The 20,084-nt window shown below is 43.0% G+C and overlaps 1 protein-coding gene across 8 annotated transcripts in view; it reads left to right on the forward strand.

Annotated features, from left to right (window-relative positions):
• Positions 1-20,084, forward strand: part of LOC137375220 (beta-galactoside alpha-2,6-sialyltransferase 1-like) — a 152,586-nt gene that overhangs the window by 47,280 nt on the left and 85,222 nt on the right. The window contains exon 1 of one of the 8 annotated variants that reach the window (XM_068042049.1): positions 12,963-13,124. The exons of the other annotated variants lie outside the window; for them this stretch is intronic. The gene's annotated coding sequence lies outside the window, so the exon portion shown is untranslated. Of the gene's footprint in view, positions 1-12,962; positions 13,125-20,084 lie in introns of those variants that run through there. 8 annotated transcript variants of the gene reach the window in all.

Consider the following 20,084-nt stretch of genomic DNA (forward strand, 5'->3'; position numbering starts at 1 on the left):
CTTGGCAGTATTTGGGGACCAAAATATATGCCATAAATATGCAGGGAGGCAGATCATGGTGCACGCAGATTTGACGATAGTGCTGCCATTTTGAAGCTTCTCGCTCCAGCCAACATCCTGTCTTAAGCGCGCACAGTTGAACATGCATTAAGCAGCATAAAGGACCGCCCCCCCCCCCCCCTCCCTGTTTCCCCCAACCAGTGCTATTTAAAGTTATAATGATTGTACAAGTGTTTGGTGTCTCCATAGTCGTTTCAAGTTGCAGAAGTCTACAGGAAGTGATGTGGCTTCAGGGCTTTGTTCTGGCTTTAAAGCTTCTACACAAACCAGCTGCTCTCAGTCACGGTGCACTAGTAGGCATTCCCTTTGGAACAGTGCATGACTGGGAGAATGAGCAGAGGGAACGCAGAGCAGGACAAGCTGCTGGAAGGGGAAGGACAGCTCTCAGCAAGAGGTCAAAAGCACCCGCAATGTTCAGGAAGCCATTCTACTTACCTGTACCTTAGCGAGGAACAATGTGTGAGATACCTGCACTTCTGTTAGAGTGTCCTCACTGAAATCTACCACAACTGCAGTCACAACTGTAACCTCAGAGCAGAGTGAGGACCACATTTCCTGTGGCTGTGAAGGTGACCGTAGCGATGAACCTTTATGTGGCTGGCTCCATCCAGGCTGGAGCTGGAGATACCAGCAACATCTTGCAGCTTGCAGTCCGTTATTACATAAGTGATGTTACTGAGGCTGTATATTGAAAGAGAGCTAATTGCAATTCATTCTTCCTTGGCAGAGACAAGCAGGTAGACTCAGCTCCAGGGTTTGTTAGGATTTCAGGCTTCCCCATGGTGCAGGGTTTTATTGACTGCACACACGTTGTTTAATGGGCACTGCATGTCAACTGTGCCATGCACTGGAACCAAAAGGGATTCCACTGCTCAACAACCAGCCAGTGTATGACCATATGCAGGACATCATGCAAGTTGATGCCTGGTATCTTGGCAGCAGTCATGATGCCTTCATTCTGTGGCAGTCCCCTATACCAGATGCATTTCAGCCACCATGATAAACCATAGGATGGTTACTGGGCAATAAGGGCTCTCTGCTGATGGCATAGCTCATGAGTCCAGTTTGCAACCCACATCCACATGGGCAGCATGCTAATGCGATGTCATGTGCGAGCCATGCTGCCACAAGAAATGCAATACAGCAGAACATTGGTGTGTTGAAACAGTAGTTCTGCTGCTTAAACCACTCTGGATGAGCTCTGCAGTACTCAGTTGTGTCAGTCTCGCAATATGTGGTGGTCTTCTGCAAGCTACCCAACCTTCTTGTCATCATGAGGGGCTAGCCCTTGCTCACAATTATTAATTGAGCAGCTGAGGAATCTGAGCATGATGGGGGCTGTCTGACGAACTAACTAGAGTGCAATAATATAAAAGCAAAATACTGCAGATGCTGGAAATCTGAAACACCCTCTGTCCTATCAACACCCTGCCTTTTGTTACCTCTTACCCCACCCCTGCTTTATTTGCTTAAAACCTATTACATTTCTAACATTTACCAGTTCCGATGAAGGGTCACTGACCTGAAATGTTAACTCTGCTTCTCTCCACAGATGCTGCCAGACCTGCTGAGTATTTCCAGCATTTCTTGTTTTAATTAACTAGAGTGCAATATAAGTAAGTGACCTGAATTTCTCATTCACCAACAGTTCCACACACTTTACCTTTGCTCTGTCACTGACCATCACATCGTCCTCTTGCCCACAATGCAAAAATAAAAGCCAGCACCAGATAATCATTATTAACAACATTTATAAATGAAATCATGCCATATTACACATACAATTAAATTAAACCCCCTTGTGCATTTCCTTATTGCCTGTCTTCCATGTGCCTTTACTTGGCCTGGTGTTCCTCCTATATAGTGCCATTCCAATGGTAGCAGCACAGCTGGTGGAAAGCTGCTGACATTTAGCGGGGAGACTGTAGATGGCCTTGGAGGACGACCACAGACAGCTCTGGGTTTGGAACGCCTGACCTCAGACTGGCCCATCTTGGCATGTGTGGCAGCAGTCTGTGTTGGTTGGCTAACAGGCAACATCAAGGGCACTGGTGGAGTGGTAGGGTGGGAATGAACAGCAGGATTGTGCTCCACGGATCCACTGCCAATCCCTGGGACAGTGCCTCAGTAATCCTTGTAATCTGTTGGAGAACAGATTGCTGGACTGCTTTGATGCCCTCTGAATACGGGTATCCACAGTCATAATGGCAGCAGTCTGAGCTTGCATAGCAGAATGAAAGCTGAGATATTGGCCATCAAATGCTGCATCATGGTTGGTTCCATTAGTGTTTTCATGGAATTGGCCATCACTTCCATACTGGAAAGGATGAGCTCCAATCCTTGCAAAGCCTGGTGCCCTTTGCTGCCCAACTCCTTCATGCTCCTTGGCATTAAACTTTCTGGCAGGCTTCCCAATGTACCAAGCATTTAATTGTGTATGCCCATCAACCTTCTATAGGCTGCCCCATCAAAGTCCTTATTTGAGTCCCCTGCAGCAGAATTCCTGTATGACCTCAGCCTGTGGTGAGCTGGCACCTGCGGTATCCTTGCCCCCTGCCTTAGCTGCAGTGCACTTGTATCCAGTGTCTCACGATATTCAGATCCTGCCTCTAAACTGTCCTCAAAAATATGTGCAAAATCAGCATCTGAGCTGTGGCTGCGAGTGTGAAATCAAGTGATGGTTTTTCTCCATCATCCTCTCTCTTCTTGGTATTCTTCCACTGCCTGGTCAGGCTGCCCCTCTTGGGCATTTGTAAGGTAAAAGGCACAAGAGAAAGGTTGTGGTGCAGGGAGGAGGATAAAGTAGAGTTACATGCTTACATCATATGAAGCTTATAAATCAGAAGAGATTGTGGGATGAGGGGGAAGTAGAATGTGAGAAGGTGAACTAGTATGAAGCTACCATCATCTTCAAAGGTTTCGGCCCTGCTGCTGGCCATAGACTCAGCAACGGTCATTTCAATAATGGCCAGTACCATCTCTTCCATGGTTTTTAGGACATGCAGGTGCCCCTGTCCCCTTCAGTTAGATGCTGCTGCCTCTGGTTATGTGCACCTCATCCTGCAAGAGAGAAGGAAGTTTGTCAGTGAGTTTCCTGCAATCTATTTGACTGATGTAGGTGACATGGTTGAATAGCTGGCAGTGTTTGCACGCTGTGAAATGTGAGTGTGAGGTTTGCAACAATTGCAAACAGCAGAAGGAGCATTTGGAAATTCGAGCATCCCATTCACTCTCCTCACCAAACACCACCTGTCCCACTTGTGGCAGAGTGTGTGGATCCAGAATTGGACTATTTAGTCACCTAAGGACCCACAACTCTGGAGTGGAAGAGTGTCATCCTCATTGCTGAGGGACCGCCTAAGAAGAAGAAGGAATATGCTAAGTGTGTGAGTGTGAAGTGAAACATTTGAATGTTAGTTATGAATCCTGACTGATGGAGATTGTTGGTACATAGGTAATGGGAGTATGGTGAATGCGGAGTGTCTGAGGATAGTGCTGCTGCCAGTAGGATATGGCATTTGAAGATGCATTCACTCACCTTGACTACTTGTGTGAGGTTATTGAACTTCTACTGGCACTGCATCTACTCTCAGCACCTGCTCTAGCCACAAGCTCATCCCCTTTAAGAGGTGCAGGCTAACTTTTAGTGGTGTGAGCCAATGATGATTTTGTGCTGCATGCTGATGTATGCAGCCAGTGAACAGCAGGGTTAGTGCTGGCTGCCTGCAGCAATCACATTAATTAGCAAGCAGCACAAAGATGGTGTGCTGCCTGCATTTCAATCAGTGGGTGCAGGTAAAATATGCATGACAATCCCTGCCCCTGTTTTCGGGGGCTACCCAGTTTAGTCCCCCACCTCATGTATGGTGCGGACTTCCCGTTTGGTTGTCATTGCATTTTGTTGATTGGTTCAAAGATTGTGTCAGTTGTGGGATAATTGGTAGCATTCTCCCCTCTGAGACAGAAGTTCAGGTCTCACTCCAGGACTTGAGCACAAAAATCTAGGCTAATAATCCAGTGCAGTACTGAGGGTATGCTGCACTGTAGGAGGTGCCATCTATTGGATGAGATGCTAAACCGAGGCCTTGTCTGCTTTCTCAGGTGGGCCTAAAAGATCCCAGGGCTCTATTTTGAAGAAGAGCGGGGGAGTTCTCCCCGGTGCCCTGGCGAATATTTATCCCTCAATCAACATCACAAAAGCAGATTATCTGGTCATTATCACATTGCTGTTTGTGGGACCTTATTGTGTGCAAATTGGTTGCTGTGTTTCCTACATTACAACAGTGACTGCACTTCAAAAGTACTTCATTGGCTGTAAAGCAGTTTGGGGCACCCTGAGGTCATGAAAGGTGTTATGTAAATGCAAATCTTTCTTCAATTATTCATTAAAATAAAACAGCAGCAGAATTAGGGTTGCCAACTCTGGTTAAATGTATTCCTGGAAGTTTTATTACATGACCATTTGTCTCCAACTGTCCCATCTCCATTCTCTCACCATTAGTTACTTGACACATCCAACCTTCCAGTGCAGCTCCTTCCCAAAACCAGTTGGAAAGCAGTAGACTCTCTGTTACCTGATTGGACAATTCTTGACTGTCAGCTGAATGGCCTTTTTCCCAGCTTTAATATTATTATGACTAATATTTGAAATTGTTCAAAGAAAATGGAAAATATGCATTTTTTTCAATGCCCCTATAATATTTCTGCTGGGGTTCTGGTAGCAGGGTGCTGGAAATTAATCTTCAGTTCCCGGAGACTCCAGGCCAATCCTGGAGGGTCGGCAACCCAGAGCAGAATAGATGCGAACAGGTAGGGAATGAATAAAATCAAAATCAAGAGAATCAGCTTTAAAAATTGTCAATTAGAAACTATAAAGGACTTGTGCAAACAAGGTTATTACGGGAAGCGAGGGAAGAGATTGTTGCGTCTTTGGCGATGATCTTTGCATCCTCACTGTCCACTGGAGTAGTACCAGATGATTGGAGGGTGGCAAATGTTATTCCCTTGTTCAAGAAAGGGAATAGGGATAACCCTGGGAATTATAGACCAGTCAGTCTTACGTCGGTAGTGGGCAAATTATTGGAGAGGATTCTGAGAGACAGGATTTATGATTATTTGGAAAAGCATAGTTAGATTAGAGACAGTCAGCATAGCTTTGTGAGGGGCAGGTCATGCCTCACAAGCCTTATTGAATTCTCTGAAGATGTGACAAAACACATTGATGAAGGAAGAGCAGTGGATGTGGTGTATATGGATTTTAGCAAGGCGTTTGATAAGGTTCCCCATGTTTGGCTCATTCAGAAAGTAAGGAGGCATGGGATACAGGGAAAGTTGGCTGTCTGGATACAGAATTGGCTGGCCCATAGAAGACAGAGGGTGGTAGTAGATGGAAAGAATTCAGCCTGGAGCTCGGTGACCAGTGGTGTTCCGCAGGGATCTGTTCTGGGACCTCTGCTCTTTGTGATTTTTATAAATGACTTGGATGAGGAAGTGGAAGGCTGGGTTAGCAAGTTTGCCGATGACACGAAGGTGGCATCCCATCTTGGGGTCCATGTCCATAGATCGCTCAAAGTTGCCACCCAAGTTGATAGGGTTGTTAAGAAGGCGTATGGTGTGTTGGCTTTCATTAACAGGGGGATTGAGTTTAAGAGCCGTGAGGTTATGCTGCAGCTCTATAAAGCCCTGGTTAGACCACACTTGGAATATTGTGTTCAGTTCTGGTCACCTCACTATAGGAAGGATGTGGAAGCTTTAGAGAGGGTGCAGAGGAGATTTACCAGGATGCTGCCTGGACTGGAGGGCATGTCTTACGAAGAAAGGTTGAGGGTGCTAGGGCTTTTCTCATTGGAACGAAGAAGGATGAGAGGTGACTTGATAGAGGGGTACAAGATGATGAGAGGCATAGATAGAGTGGATAGCCAGAGACTTTTTCCCAGGGCGGAAAGGGCTATCACCAGGGGGCATAATTTTAAGGTGATTGGAGGAAGGTTTCTGGGAGATGTCAGATGTAGGTTCTTTACACAGAGAGTGGTGGGTGCGTGGAATGCACTGCCAGCGGTGGTAGTAGAAGCAGATACATTAGGGACATTTAAGCGACTCTTGGATAGGTACATGGATGATAGTAGAATGAAGGGTATGTAGGTAGTTTGATCTTAGAGTAGGTTAAAGGTTCGGCACAACATCGTGGGCCGAAGGGCCTGGACTGTGCTGTACTGTTCTATGTTCTCTATGTTCTAAGCCCCGAATAATCAATTCTGAGAGCTTGCCAACACCTTCAAATTGGCTTTTTAATTTTATTTTTATCTTGCCTTTTTTTCCTCAGCAACTGAAATTTCTAATGTTGAAAATAAGGTTTTAAGCAATAATAAAGATTTAAAAATTGTGTATTTCACAATAGTTCACTAAATTTACTAACTGAATTGTCTTTTGTGCCTTCTAATACCGTCATTAAATGTTTCACTTCAAGGCCCTGGCCTGTTTTAAGCCAGGAACATGCAAAAAGGAAAGTAACTGCTGTATTTCTAACGTACTTGTTTGACACCAGATTGAAAATTACATTTTTGTTTCCATTTGTTAACCAGAAAAGCATCTTTGGAAGAATAGAAGACAGGATACAGTTAGTCTTCAAGTAATTGTCTCTTGTCTTCCATTTTGAAACTTAATGAAGTAGTAACAGTCTCCATTTTAACTCTATTTAACAGATACAAACAAAATAAAGTCAGAAACCTTTGTGTCTGTTATTGTTGCATTGTTGAGGTGTTTAAAATGAGTGGTCTAGACAGAGTAGAAAGAAGAAACTGTTTCTATTAGCAGAAGGGTCGAGAACCAGAGAGTGCAGACATAGATTTAAAGTGATTGGCAAAAGAACCAAAAGGGACAAAAGGCAAAACTTTTTTTACACAGCGAGTGGTTACAATCTGAAAAGGTATTGGTGGCAGATTCAACTGTGGCTTTCAAAAGGGAATTGGCTACAGTTTTAGAAGATTGGGATACAGTGGTTTAGGTATTAATTTTTTATCTTTGGACCTTGTGCTCAAATACAGCTCACACTGATGGTATAAAGTCTCCTCTGCCTATTTGCTGAAAGGGTTTTATGAAGTTGGGCTCAGAAACTGTCCCAAATCTAGGACTAGTTGGCAGCGCAGTGACAATCTCATTGAAAAGCCATAAAATAGCAGTTGCTGAAACAACCCCTTCTTGGCTTCCACTTTAACTGCTGTTCAAAACAATAGTCTATCTTTTTCATTCAGATGCTGACTGACCATTATGTATTGCCGGCATTTTCTGCTTTTACTTCAGATTTGTCTGGGAGATTGAATTCTGGAACTGAATTTGGCTTGCGCCTATTTTGTGACTGGACACTTAGCATGTTGCATGGGAACCAAAAGGGTTTCACTTTTTTTCATTTTGCTATTGTTCATTAAGACTATAAAACAGTCCATGAAATAACTTAAGGGCTTATTACAAAGGTTTTTTTTTTAATTTGTTCATGGGATATGGGCATCACTGGCAAGGCCAGCATTTATTCCCCATCCCTAATTGTTCCAGAGAAGGTGGTGGTGAGTCCCATAGCGTAGGTATACTCACAGTGCTGTTAGAGAGGGTGTTTTAGGATTTTGACCCAGCCACAGTGAAGGATCGGCGATATAGTGGTAGATAGGGTGCCAATCAAGCACGCTGCTTTGTCCTCTGTGGTGTTGAGCTTCTTATATTGTTGGAGGTGTACTCATCCAGTCAAGTTTTATTTTATTCGTTCATGGGATGCGAGCATCGCAGTCTAGGACAGCATTTATTGCCCATCCCTAATTGCCCTTGAGAAGGTGGTGGTGAGCCACCTTCTAGAACTGCTGCAGTCCATGTGGGGTAGGTACACCCACAGTGCTTTTCGGAAGGGAGTTCCAAGATTTTGACCCAGTGACAGTGAAGGAATGGTGATATAGTTCCAAGTCAGGATGGTGCGTGACTAGGAGGGGAACTTGCAGGTGGTGATGTTCCCATGCATCTGCTGCCCTAGTCCTTCTACATGGTAGAGGTCGTAGGTTTGTAAAGTGCTGTCTAAGAAGCCTTGGTGCATTTCTGCAGTGCATCTTGTAGATGGCACACACTGCTGTCACTGTGCGTTGATGGTGGGGGGAGTGACTGTTGGTGGATGGGATGCCAATCAAGTGGGCTGCTTTGTCCTGGATGGTGTCGAGCTTTTTGAGTGTTGGAGTTGCACCCATCCAGGCAAGTGGAGAATATTCCATCACACTTCTGACTTGTGCCTTGTAGATGGTGGACAGGCTTTGGGGAATCAGGAGGTGAGTTACTCGCCACAGGATACCTGACCTGCTCTTGTAGCCATGGTATTTATATGGCTACTCCAGTTCAGTTTCTGGTTAGTGGTAACCCCCAGGATCTCTTGTTGGAGATCTGTAATGCTGGGGACTTCAGGAGGAGGCCAAGATGGATCATCCACTCCGCACTTCTGGCTGGAGATTGTTGCAAATGCTTCAACCTTATTTTTTGCACTGATGTGCTGGGCTCCCTCATCATTGAGGATGGGGATATTTGTGGAACCACCTCCTCCAGTTAGTTGTTTAATTGTCCACCACCATTCATGGCTTGATGTGGCAGAACTGCAGAGCTTAGATCGGATCTGTTGGTTGTGAGATTGCTTAGCTCTGTCAATCGTGTGCTGCTTGGTACACAAGTAGTCCTGGGTTGTAGCTTCACCAGGTTGACACCTCATTTTGAGCCTGGCATGCCCTCCTGCACTCTTCATTGAACCACTCTCACCAGAGTGGAGAGTATTCCATCACACTCCTGACTTGTGCCTTGTAGATGGTAGACAGGCTTTGGGGAGCCAGAAGGTGAGTTACTCACTGCAGAATCTCCTGCCTCTAACCTGCTCTTGTAGCCACAGTATTTATATGGTTGGTCCAGTTAAGTTTATGATCAATGATAACCCCCAGGATATTGATGGTGGCGGATTCAGCGATGGTAATGCTATTGAATGTCATGGGGAGATGGTTAGATTTTCACTTGTTGGAGATGGTCATTGCTTGGCACTTGTGTGGCATGAATGTTACTTGCCACTTATCAGCACAAGTCTGAATGTTGTCCAGACCTTGCTGCATGCAAACACGGAGTACTTATTATCTGAGGAGTTGCGAGTGGAACTGAACACCGTGCAATCATCAGCAAACATCCCCACTTCTGTCCTTATGATGGAGGGAAAAGTCATTGATGAAGCAGCTGAAGATGGTTCAGCCAAGGACACTGCCCGGAGGAACTTGTGCAGTTATGTCCTGGGCTGAGATGATTGACCCGCAACAACCAGTGCAGAGTTTTCCTCCTGATTCACATTGACTTCAATTTTACTCGGGCTCCTTGATGCCACAGTTGGTCAAGTGCTGCCTTGATGTCAAGGGGAGTAACTTTCACCTCACCCGTGGAATTCGGCTGTTTTTTCCTTGTTTGTACCAAGGCTGTAATGAGGTCTTGAGCAAAGTTTTCCCAGGGGAACCCAAACTAAGCATTGATGAGCAGGTTGTTGGTAAGTGCCGCTTAGTGACATATAACTGGAGGAATTGTGTGGTTGAGCACTTGCTGACTGATTGCTTTGCCTGTCTGTGTGTTGGTATCTACATATTGTCTATGAACCTGTACATGAGATTAGGGATTGGCTCAGGAAGATTCTTTGGGTCGATACCGACCATAAAGAATGATTTCCTCATTGTGATTTCTTTTCAAACACAATTTTTCTAGCAATAGCAAACTTCGGAAATCTAGGACAAATAAACAAAATTGCCCACCGTTGATAATATTCCTCAATGGTGGATGATGAAATTAATGTTTGAAGTATATGTAAAGCAACTATCTTGTCACAGTTGCTTCTGATGTCATTCGTCAGAGGAACATTGAGATGATGCAGAAGTGCTGATATTGGAATAAGACCCTTGTAATGCACCGAGGTAGGCTTAACATAGATGCAAATAAGAACCATGCATATAAAGCTAGAAACTTTCACAAACTGATTGACAGCTTCACAAAAGTTAATACCTCAAGAATGGTCCCGATTAATAAGCCCATGCTGTTAAAACAAATATTTTAATGGGTTTTATAATTTAAGCTGTTGGTAATACAACATTCTTTCACTTGTATTGGAGGAAAAAAATAATCTGGTGAAGAAATCTAAATGTCAAAGGCACAAAATGGTGGCATCTTTCAGGGAATCATTAAAAATTAAAAATTGATTAATTCTAATTCAGTTTAAACTTTTTTAGACTTTGCAATTACTAGATTTTTTTAAATATCTAAATGCTTGGATTTTCAGCAGTCAACAACTTCCCCAAAGGTAACCTTAATAGTCACTTTCCCTTATACATCCTCCACACATCAGTTTGCAGATGCAGTTTAACCAGTTCACAGATGAACTGCACTGCATTCAACACCTCTCCCTTTACACTCTCTTCTCCTCTAATTGCCTGGTTAATACTGACATCTTCTCCCTCTTGCCTCTGATACTGTCTTCCCCCTCCAGCCGAGTTCAAGCCGATACTCATCTTTTGTCCCTCACTCAAGCTGGCAATTCCCTCCCCCAACCCTCTTTTACCATCATTCTATGTTCAGCTGTTTTTCTCCCCTCATCTCTCTGCTGTCTCACCCAAATTGGCATTATTCATGCAAGGCCCTTGAATGGTGAGTGTTGGCAGTGTGGTTGACTGTGAGGGGGGCATAAAAACTCGGACTGATTCTGTCCACTTTGGCAATTCCAACAGGGGTGGACAGGAATCCTGCCAGACCCAGATTCATTTTAATGCCTCTGTTGCTGCTTTGTCTGAAATTAGCTGCCACTGCTATCTGATCTGGTCTACAGAGACTGAAATCCCACAGTATATGTTTGGTTCATATTTAATGCCCTCTAAAAGTGGCTTAGCAAGCCATTCAGTTACAAATATTAAGGACTACTTCTCAGGGCAGCTAGCGATGGATATTAATAGCATCCTTGCCAGTGTCACCCATGTCCTAACATGACATTAAAAATCATGATAACTTCCTCATATTCATGGCTAATAAGTTCAGTGATTCAGTAAAGATATCTCTCTCTCTCATGCACACACACAGGGCTGGATTTTACCAGCCTCCCGATATCGGGGGTCATGGCGGGGTGGGGGAGGGCCCCAGACAATACCCTGAGTGAGGTCCACCACAGGCCTCGATGTCGGGAAGCCCCGCCCCATATTACCAGTGGCAGTGAGGCCTTCTGGCAGCTATACCGCCACCCGGCGATGGAGACCTAATTAAAATATGTTAATTAATTTAAAGTACACGCATAAACACTTAACATTTCACGACGCCTGTCCTACTCTGATATTTCGTTCGGAGATCTGAGGCGTAACACTGGGGGAGGGTGAAGAGTGAATTTTTCAGGGTGGGATGGGGGGGGGGGGAGCGGATGGCAAAAACTAATGTGATTAGTGGATGAGATGGTGGGAAGGGGTTGAAAATTAAAGTAAAGAAATTTTGGGGAGGGGGGAGAGGTCAGGATTAAGAATTTACTTTTTTTGGGGAGAGAACAAATAAACTGATTGATCATGGTGGGGGGGGGGCGGTGGGAGAGGAAATTGGAATTGTGAATACATTTTTATTTTAAGTTTTTTAGAAACCTGTGACTTTAAACATTTAAATAATACAGAAGGGCCTGAAGCCCTTTAAAAATAATGCATTTGCCGAGGACACAGGGTCCTCTACGTCACCGGGGCTGGGTGGTCCATCTCTGCCACGTAAATGAGCCACCGCGTAAAATGAAAGCAGAACTAAGATGAAGAGCAGCTGCAGTGCAGCGTGCTTCGAAAAGTCCTACAATGACATTGTTCCCCACATTTGTGCAAAACAAGTACTGCTACTGTTAATATTACTGCGATAGGCTGGTCCAGTAATGACATCCCATCATCCAGTGCTGGATCTTTATAAACTAAATTTCATTTTAAAGATATTTTCTCACCCGTGCACCGCACCGTTTTTGAAGCTCGCCGCCAATCTCAGTGGCGAGCTGGAAAAATTTAGACCACAGTTTTCAGTCTTGGCATAATTAAGAATCTTTTCCCTAAGTTTTTCTAATTTAAAAAAAATATGATTTACATGAATGTGTGCCCTTGTGAAATAATTAGCATATTTTTATAAAGGATATCAATAAAGTACATGTTGCAGAGCACCTCAGAATTTAATGTCATTTTTCCACTGAATGTGTCAAACAGACACTTTGAAAAACAACATCTAGCCAAAATCTGTGTCTTTGTGTCTTCAAGACTATCAAGATGTATTTACATGTGATTAATGATTCTACAATTTGCCTGCATTACAACATCTGAACCTTTCGCTTTCCTGGAGAAAGATTCAAATTGAATATGTAAACACAACCTTTCTGTATGGTCAGTTTGCATTTCTACTTAGCTGAAGATGATGCACCATTACATCCTGAAACACTAAAATGGGGAAAACAAACGATAATATGATTCAGTCTTTTGTTAGTCCATTGAATAGAGATGGGCCGTGCCTACATTTTTTTCTGTTTGCATCCATTTTCAGATTTCCTCAAGGTTGTCCTTGGGGTTCTACATTTGCAATTCAACAGCATCGCGTAAACACTGGCATGCTGTGTCTGCATGCAGAGTTAGGCTCCATTAGCTGCAGTTTATTGCAGCAGTTTTAGTAGCATGCCCCAGTTTGATTAAGCTTCCATCCTGTGCTACGAGGTATGAACAATTAGGCCTTTAAGGCTGAATAGGAAATTTACAATTTCCATTTGATTTTACGCAATCTGCAATTTTTCTGTCTGTTTCCTCTCTCCCACTGCATCTCCCCCGCCCCCTTCCCCCTCGGAACTGATGATTCATGGGTATCTATTATTATACAAGGAGCCTCCTCCAAGCCATTTTCTCCGCTGGTTCAAGTCGTTGCTGGTTTGTTGTCCAGCACACAGCTGCTTCTGGGATGTGATTAGACTGTCGGGAGAGTTAAACAGGATTAATGAAAGGAACCATGCGTGAAGCCAGACCCACTCTTCTCAAGTACACAAGGTATGGAACAGTGTATGACACTTTAAGTGTGCTACTTTGGAAACATCTTCTGCAGCTATCTGCGGAACGTTATTTAAAAAAGACATCCAGAAGAAAATTGATGTCATGCTACTATGTGTGGATTATGAACATATTGCAAATACTCCTGAAACAATGCAGAAAACATAGTAACTATCTGCTGAGATTCTATCTTTCATGGTTTTAAAGGAGCAATGCTTTCCTGCAAAACTAATTGACATTTTTTTTCCATTTACAAAAGGACAAGGAGGGTAAAATTCAATTTTGATAGGGGTGTAGAATGGGCAGTGTGGTTTGGCTGCCCACTCTCTGCTCAGCATGACTTTCCTTCCTATTGACTTCAATGCACAGGAAATTGGGGAAATGTGCATAACAGGTTCCCAACCTGATCCTATCCATTTTGCAGCCCCTCCAAAGTTGAACTCGCCCCCAGGATAGGCTTGTGTAAACTGCAGCATGTTGTGATATGTCGCGCACATCATGACAATGTCCAGAAATATGTAATGCCTGTTTCCACAGTGAAAAAAAGCTTTTCTGTTTAATGCCAAAACAGATAATGCTGCAAACACTCAGAAGGTCAGGCAGCATTTATGGCAGGGAACAGGAAAGGTAGCATTTCAGGTATGGGACCATCCTCAAAACCTTCCTCCCTATTTAAATGTAATAATTTTCCTTGTGGAATACTGTGGATCCACTCTGCATGAATTAGCTTTTGCAGCCACACAAAAGAGATATGAGTGACCCATTACAAAGGGGTTGTTTTAATAACATTCAGATTAACCCCTAGACTGGTGGAAATTCCAGTATGCCTGTTCAGCTCCGTGGCGGGGGGGGGGGTGGTTGGGGCCGAAGAATCGGAGCGACGGTGGCCCATCACGGAACCTGATGCCGGGATTGATCTTCCTAGTGGCGGGGAAGCTCTGTGGCTTCCCCTCTGCTGCTCTGCGACAGGACCCTGCTTTCCATATGCTAAATGGATGTTTGCATTAATTTAAATATAAACCACTGCGATCTTACCTTCAGTTCCCGATCTTCAGCATGACATGTGGCACTCACACGCCTTCACTTACCCGTCCAGGGTAAGCTGGCACCACAGGGGTGGGGAAGGGGTCAACTCCGCTGTGTTTGTATAGGGAAGTGGTCAACCGTGCACTTTGTTGAAATGTCTGCAGGGCTGGCAGCCTTTTAAAAATGGCACCAACATCTGCTTCTGCATCAGGTGACGCTGTGAACAGTGTCGCCAGTGCCACCCCGCAACGTGATTGGTGGGGGGGGGGGGGCTGCTGCTGTGAATATGCTAAGTGGCCTCCTGCTGCGTAATTCCAGCAGCGCGGGTCCTGTGGTGGTCGGCAACCCTATTCCATGCCCACCATCGCTTCCAGCGGCGGGATTACAAAATCCAGCTCTCAGTGTCAGCAGATGCATCTAGATGTGATTGTCATACCAAATAGGGCCCTAGTAATATTAGACAAGGTACCTTGACCCTGCATAAGAAGTGTCATCACATTTCAACAAGATAACTCATCCATGGTATGCTGAGTTAATGAGGAGGTAAAAGCAATGCAGGTTTCAATGTCCAGTATATTAGTAATATTGCTTTCAGAATATTCTGAGATTGTCACATCCTGTCTAGCAGGTACATAGGTTATCGGAAAACCAAGAAAACAGGTTCACATTAGTTGCACGATGAGTGCAAAAGTAGAGAGTCGAAGACGTAAGCATAGATTATCTGATTGGATTTACTTTAATGTCAGTGTTAACTTGTTTAAAATAAATAGGTTAATGCCACATTAAAATGTTGCTGGTGTGGAGGTTTAAGTTCCAGTCTCTCAAAATTGTAGTCTCTGTGTAGATTTGTGTTTGTTTCTCAAAAAAGCCAAGATATTAAATAGACTATACTCAGAGATTATGCTGTTGCAAATCTATTGTAAAATGCTTTATTAATGTTTGAGAAAAGCTTTAGATCTGGAATTAATTCCATAATTTCAAGTTGCAGATTCATCTGAGCTACAAACGGATGCTGACTTTTTAGTTGGCAGATGGCTTTTTTTTTTAAACTGGCACCAGTGGCAAAGTGATTGGACAAGGGCATGCAGACATAATCCAGTCCCCATTTTGTAGTCGTGCATTCTGTCCTTATTTTGTAATGCTGCTACTTCTGTGTCTTGTCAGTACCTTAATAAATGCAAGCATACGGATAAGCATATTGTGCCTACACTTCTGCATTGTAATCTGGAATCCAGCCCAGACTGATGGACTGAAGGTCCTTTAGTTGCAGGCTACAGAGGTTCTGTGAGATAGAAGATTGGTTTGTTCCTAGTGGGTGTGAGCCAATAGAATAAACCCATCCTAACTTTGTACTAAATTGGCAATGCCATTCCGAAACTACAGAGGTGGCTGGTGGGAGAAATGAAATGGTGCAGTGGGAGAATGTTCCTCTGAGGGTGAGTAAAATGGAGGACAATACCTGACCTGGGAGTTATTGATGGTGACAAGGAGGCACAGCAGTTTAGCCTACGAGCTTTTATCTTTGATTGAGACCAAACTGATGTGATGAAGGTCTCTTGTCGCTTTTAACTATCAATTTTACATACAGTAAGTTCTCAACCCAGTCCCCAGTGAGTCCACAGCACCGAACTACACACCAATTGGCATTTCACTTCGGAAAAGGATGGTTAGGGTACAATATGGGAAAAATAATTTTGCTTTCGTAAGGGGCTAAGGGACATTTTTTTCTCTCTTGGAATGGTCGATACAAAAGGCAACAATTACAGTTCTGTTGCAATATTGTGACAAGACATCATTGCAACAAAGAAACTAAGAATCTATTCTGGCTGTCATCCTTCTGCAAAAGGTGACTGACACCATTCATATATAAACATTCAAAAAGAACTGAGGAAAGACCGTTGAACCCATCAGTGCTGACCTGCACTGGTCTCCCCAGACTCTCATAATGCTGTGGATCTTGGCAAAAACCCCAAAACCCAGGGAAAGCAACTGTGGCCAACAAGAGGAAAACTTGAAGAAATTTCTGTCTGATTCTATAAAACTAACAAACAAGCTCCAGGAGATCATGATCTTATCTAACTCATGACCATCCTCGACAATATCCTACAACTTTCTTCTCAATCAAGGTCCTGACAAGTCCCTCCTCAAAGAATTTTATTGTTTCCATACTGACCACATCTGGCAGCTTGTCCCTGAGGGCAACAACTGACTGAAATAACAAAATCTCCTGGGTGCTAATATGACATATTGTCTACTTTTCATAAGCATGTCTACTCCTACAATAACTATCTACTTTGAATATCTTGTGCAAATCCATTATATCTAATCTTTTCCAATTTTAAAAACCTCAATCATCATCCATATGCTGGCATTTATCCTTAATTCGCTAAGGTATGTTTGTAACAAAGAGACCAAACATTAGCTATCATAATTGTTTCCTTTTTCTGAATCCTCTTTGGAGTTTCAGTTTTAATAAACATACATAAGGGAGCAAAACTGGATGTAGTACTCCAAGTGTAGATGTACCAAAACTTTGTATAATTGAAGTGTTGTGTTTTAGGTTTGTTCTTTTACTTAGCTGAGTACATTAGACCCAACTTGCTTTCCCTGTAACTGCTTGACAGTTCTTGTGACAACTCAATGCCTTACCCAAGTCACTTTGCTGCTGTTACTTTTAATGGGCCTGTAGGCAATGAAAAAGCATGCCTAAAATTGCCTGGCTCCATGCACATAACTCAACACTTCATATTAAATGTCATTTGCCCTTTTATATGTCCATTCAGTTAGCTTATTTAAGTTGCTTGCAACTTACTGATCACCTTATTGCCAACTCCTTATAATATACATCTCTTATTGGGTATACCTAATAATTCCAGTATTAATTATTTGAATTTAAATTCCACCAGCTGCCATGGTGGGATATTAACCCATGTCCCCAGGGCATTGGCCAGGGCGTCTGAATTACTAGTCCAGAAACATTACCACTCTGCCACCATCTCCTCCAATCATTGATTGTCATAAAAAAAATCTGGTTCACTAAAGTCCTTTAGGGAAGGAAATCTGCTGTCCTTACCTGGTCTGTTCTACATGTGACTCCAGACCCACAGCAATGTGGTTGACTCTTAACTGCCCTCTGAAATGGCCTAGCAAGCCACTCAGTTCAATAGCAATTAGGAACAAATACTGGCCTGCCAGCAACGCCCGCATCCCATAAAAAAAAAGTATTCTCCAGGTGTTTGTTTATAGTATCAGCTGGAGTGGTTTCCTGTGTTACGTACAGCTGATTTTGACTCACTGATCGATAGGTTTTTGAAATTTATTTGTTCTGTTTAGTTTAGTTTAGAGATACAGCACTGAAACAGGCCCTTCGGTCCACCGAGTCTGTGCCGACCATCAACCACCCATTTATACTAATCCTACACTAATTCCATATTCCTACCACATCCCCACCTGTCCCTATATTTCCCTACCACCTACCTATACTAGGGGCAATTTATAATGGCCAATTTACCTATCAACCTGCAAGTCTTTGGCATGTGGGAGGAAACCGGAGCACCTGGAGGAAACCCACGCAGACACAGGGAGAACTTGCAAACTCCACACACCTGCAAGTTCCCCTCCAAGCCGCACACCATCCTGACTTGGAACTATATCGCTGTTCCTTCACTATCGCTGGGTCAAAATCCTGGAACTCCCTTCCTAACAGCACTGTGATGTACCTACATCCCAAAGACTGCAGCGGTTCAAGAAGGCAGCTCACCACCACCTTCTTAAGGGCAATTATGGATGGGCCTTGCCTGCGACACCCATATCCCATGAACAAATAAATTAAAAAATGGCCTGTAGTTGCCCAGGTCTGGTTTTTTTTGTGTTATAAATAACACAAGTCACCATCCAATCCTCAAAAATCATTCTAAATCACAGTGAAATATCAACCAGTGCCTTGTATATGACCTCCATTTCTTTGAGGATACCTTGAATCAGGTCCTGCAGCAACTATCCATTTAAATCCATTAACTTTTGCTGATGCCGGGTTAAATGTTGGTCTTCCATTTTTGGGTTTTCACAATGTATATTTTACTTGGGTTCAAAATTAGTATCCACTCCCATTAGCAGATCTCACTTTCCTTAAGAGCCATTCTGTGCCTTTACAATCTCAATATCTCCGTAAGTGTCCTGAGATATTCTGCCTTACTGGAATACATCATATGCCACCACAGAATTCCTGCTATAAACCAACAGACAAGTTTATAAAAACACTACTAAATGGGTAAATGAACACTATTCAATACATGGAGTATGTTTACAATATTTACAAGCTGTATTGTTCTCCTCAATATTAAAACAATAAAGGAGCTTCCTCTGCACTATCTCAATGTAAAACTGATGGTTGAAACACAGTCACTCCCTTCTTGTTTGGCAAAATGCTACAATGGAGCTACTGATTTAGCTCAGCATCTTTGTCAGATTTAGGCTGACTGCTGACTGGGCCAAGGTCATGTATATCATTCAAAATCCTTTGAAGATATACTGAAACGAGTAGATAACTGTATGTCTGATAACTATATTAGATTGACAGCCATTTGCGAGTTGTTATTTACATGAGATGTTTGTCCGCATAAATACATATGCCGCTTATAGTAAAGCTCAAAGACATCTCTCAGCCAGCTTGTCTGTATTATTGGGCTTGACTTTATCGAATACAATGACTCTTTTATATAAGGGTGTCAAATAGTGTCTCTCAGAAATAATGCATTTGGTGGGGATGTTTTGCATCTCAGTATGTAAGGTATGTTCTACCTCGCTTGAAAATTCCACTCACACCAACTGAGTACAACCTTGTGTCCTGTAGCCAACAATAAAACATTCATCATGATAGGCAAAAATGTGTCATTTTATCATAGGTTAGTCCAATTTATTAATTTGACCTAAATGATGATCCTAGAAATCTGGGATTGCATATTTCCCTCAAAATGGAAAGCAATTTAAAACATCTGTTTAACTTATTAAGCATACTTTTATCTTCATTTATAATCAGGACTGATAGGTCCAGTCACGGTCTTGGCATAACTAGACAATACCTGAGTGTAGGCCCTCCTATTTTCTGCTATCCTTTCTCTCAATACTATTTTCAAAATTGTTTTTCAATGTCTTGAGCTGCTGTTTATATTTTTCTCTGTTTTCATCACAACCTGATTTTGTTTTTGCTTCCTTGAAAGAAGACCAAACTTGCATTTATATAACATTTTTTGCAGACTAGGACATCCCAAAGAATTTCACAGCCAATTAAGTACTTTAAAAGGGTAGTTTCTGTTTTAATTTGTGTACGGCAAAGCACCACTGACAGCACTGAGATAATGACTAGATAATCTGTTTAGTGACGTTGGTTGAGGGTTAACTATTAGCTAGGACACTAGGAGAACTCCCCTGCTGTTCATAGAATCGTGCCGTGGAATCTTTTACATTCACCTGAGAAGATAAACAGGGCTTTGTTTTATCATCTCTCATCTGAAAAATGGTGCCTTCAACAGTGGGCAAGGGATTGGCAAATGGAATTTAACACAGACAAGTGCGAAATCGTGCATTTTGGGAAGTTTGTTACAGTTGTACGTAATGTTGGTTAGGCCGCATTTAGAATGCTGTGTGCAGTTCTGGTCGCCGAACTACAGGAAAGATGTGGTTAAGCTAGAGAGGGTGCAGAAAAGATTCACAAGGATGTTGCCTGTCTGTTTTCCCTGGAGCGAAGGAGGCTGAGAGGGGACATGATAGAGGTATATAAAATGATGAGAGGCATAAATAGGGTAGATAGCCAGAGTCTGTTTCCCATGGTAGGGGTGACTAAAACTAGAGGGCCTAGATTTAAGGTGAGAGGGAGGAGGTTTAAAGGGGATCAAATGGGTAAATTTTTCACACAAAGAATAGTGGGTATCTGGA

Source organism: Heterodontus francisci, chromosome 11, assembly GCF_036365525.1.
Source record: "Heterodontus francisci isolate sHetFra1 chromosome 11, sHetFra1.hap1, whole genome shotgun sequence".
NCBI lineage: Eukaryota > Metazoa > Chordata > Chondrichthyes > Heterodontiformes > Heterodontidae > Heterodontus > Heterodontus francisci.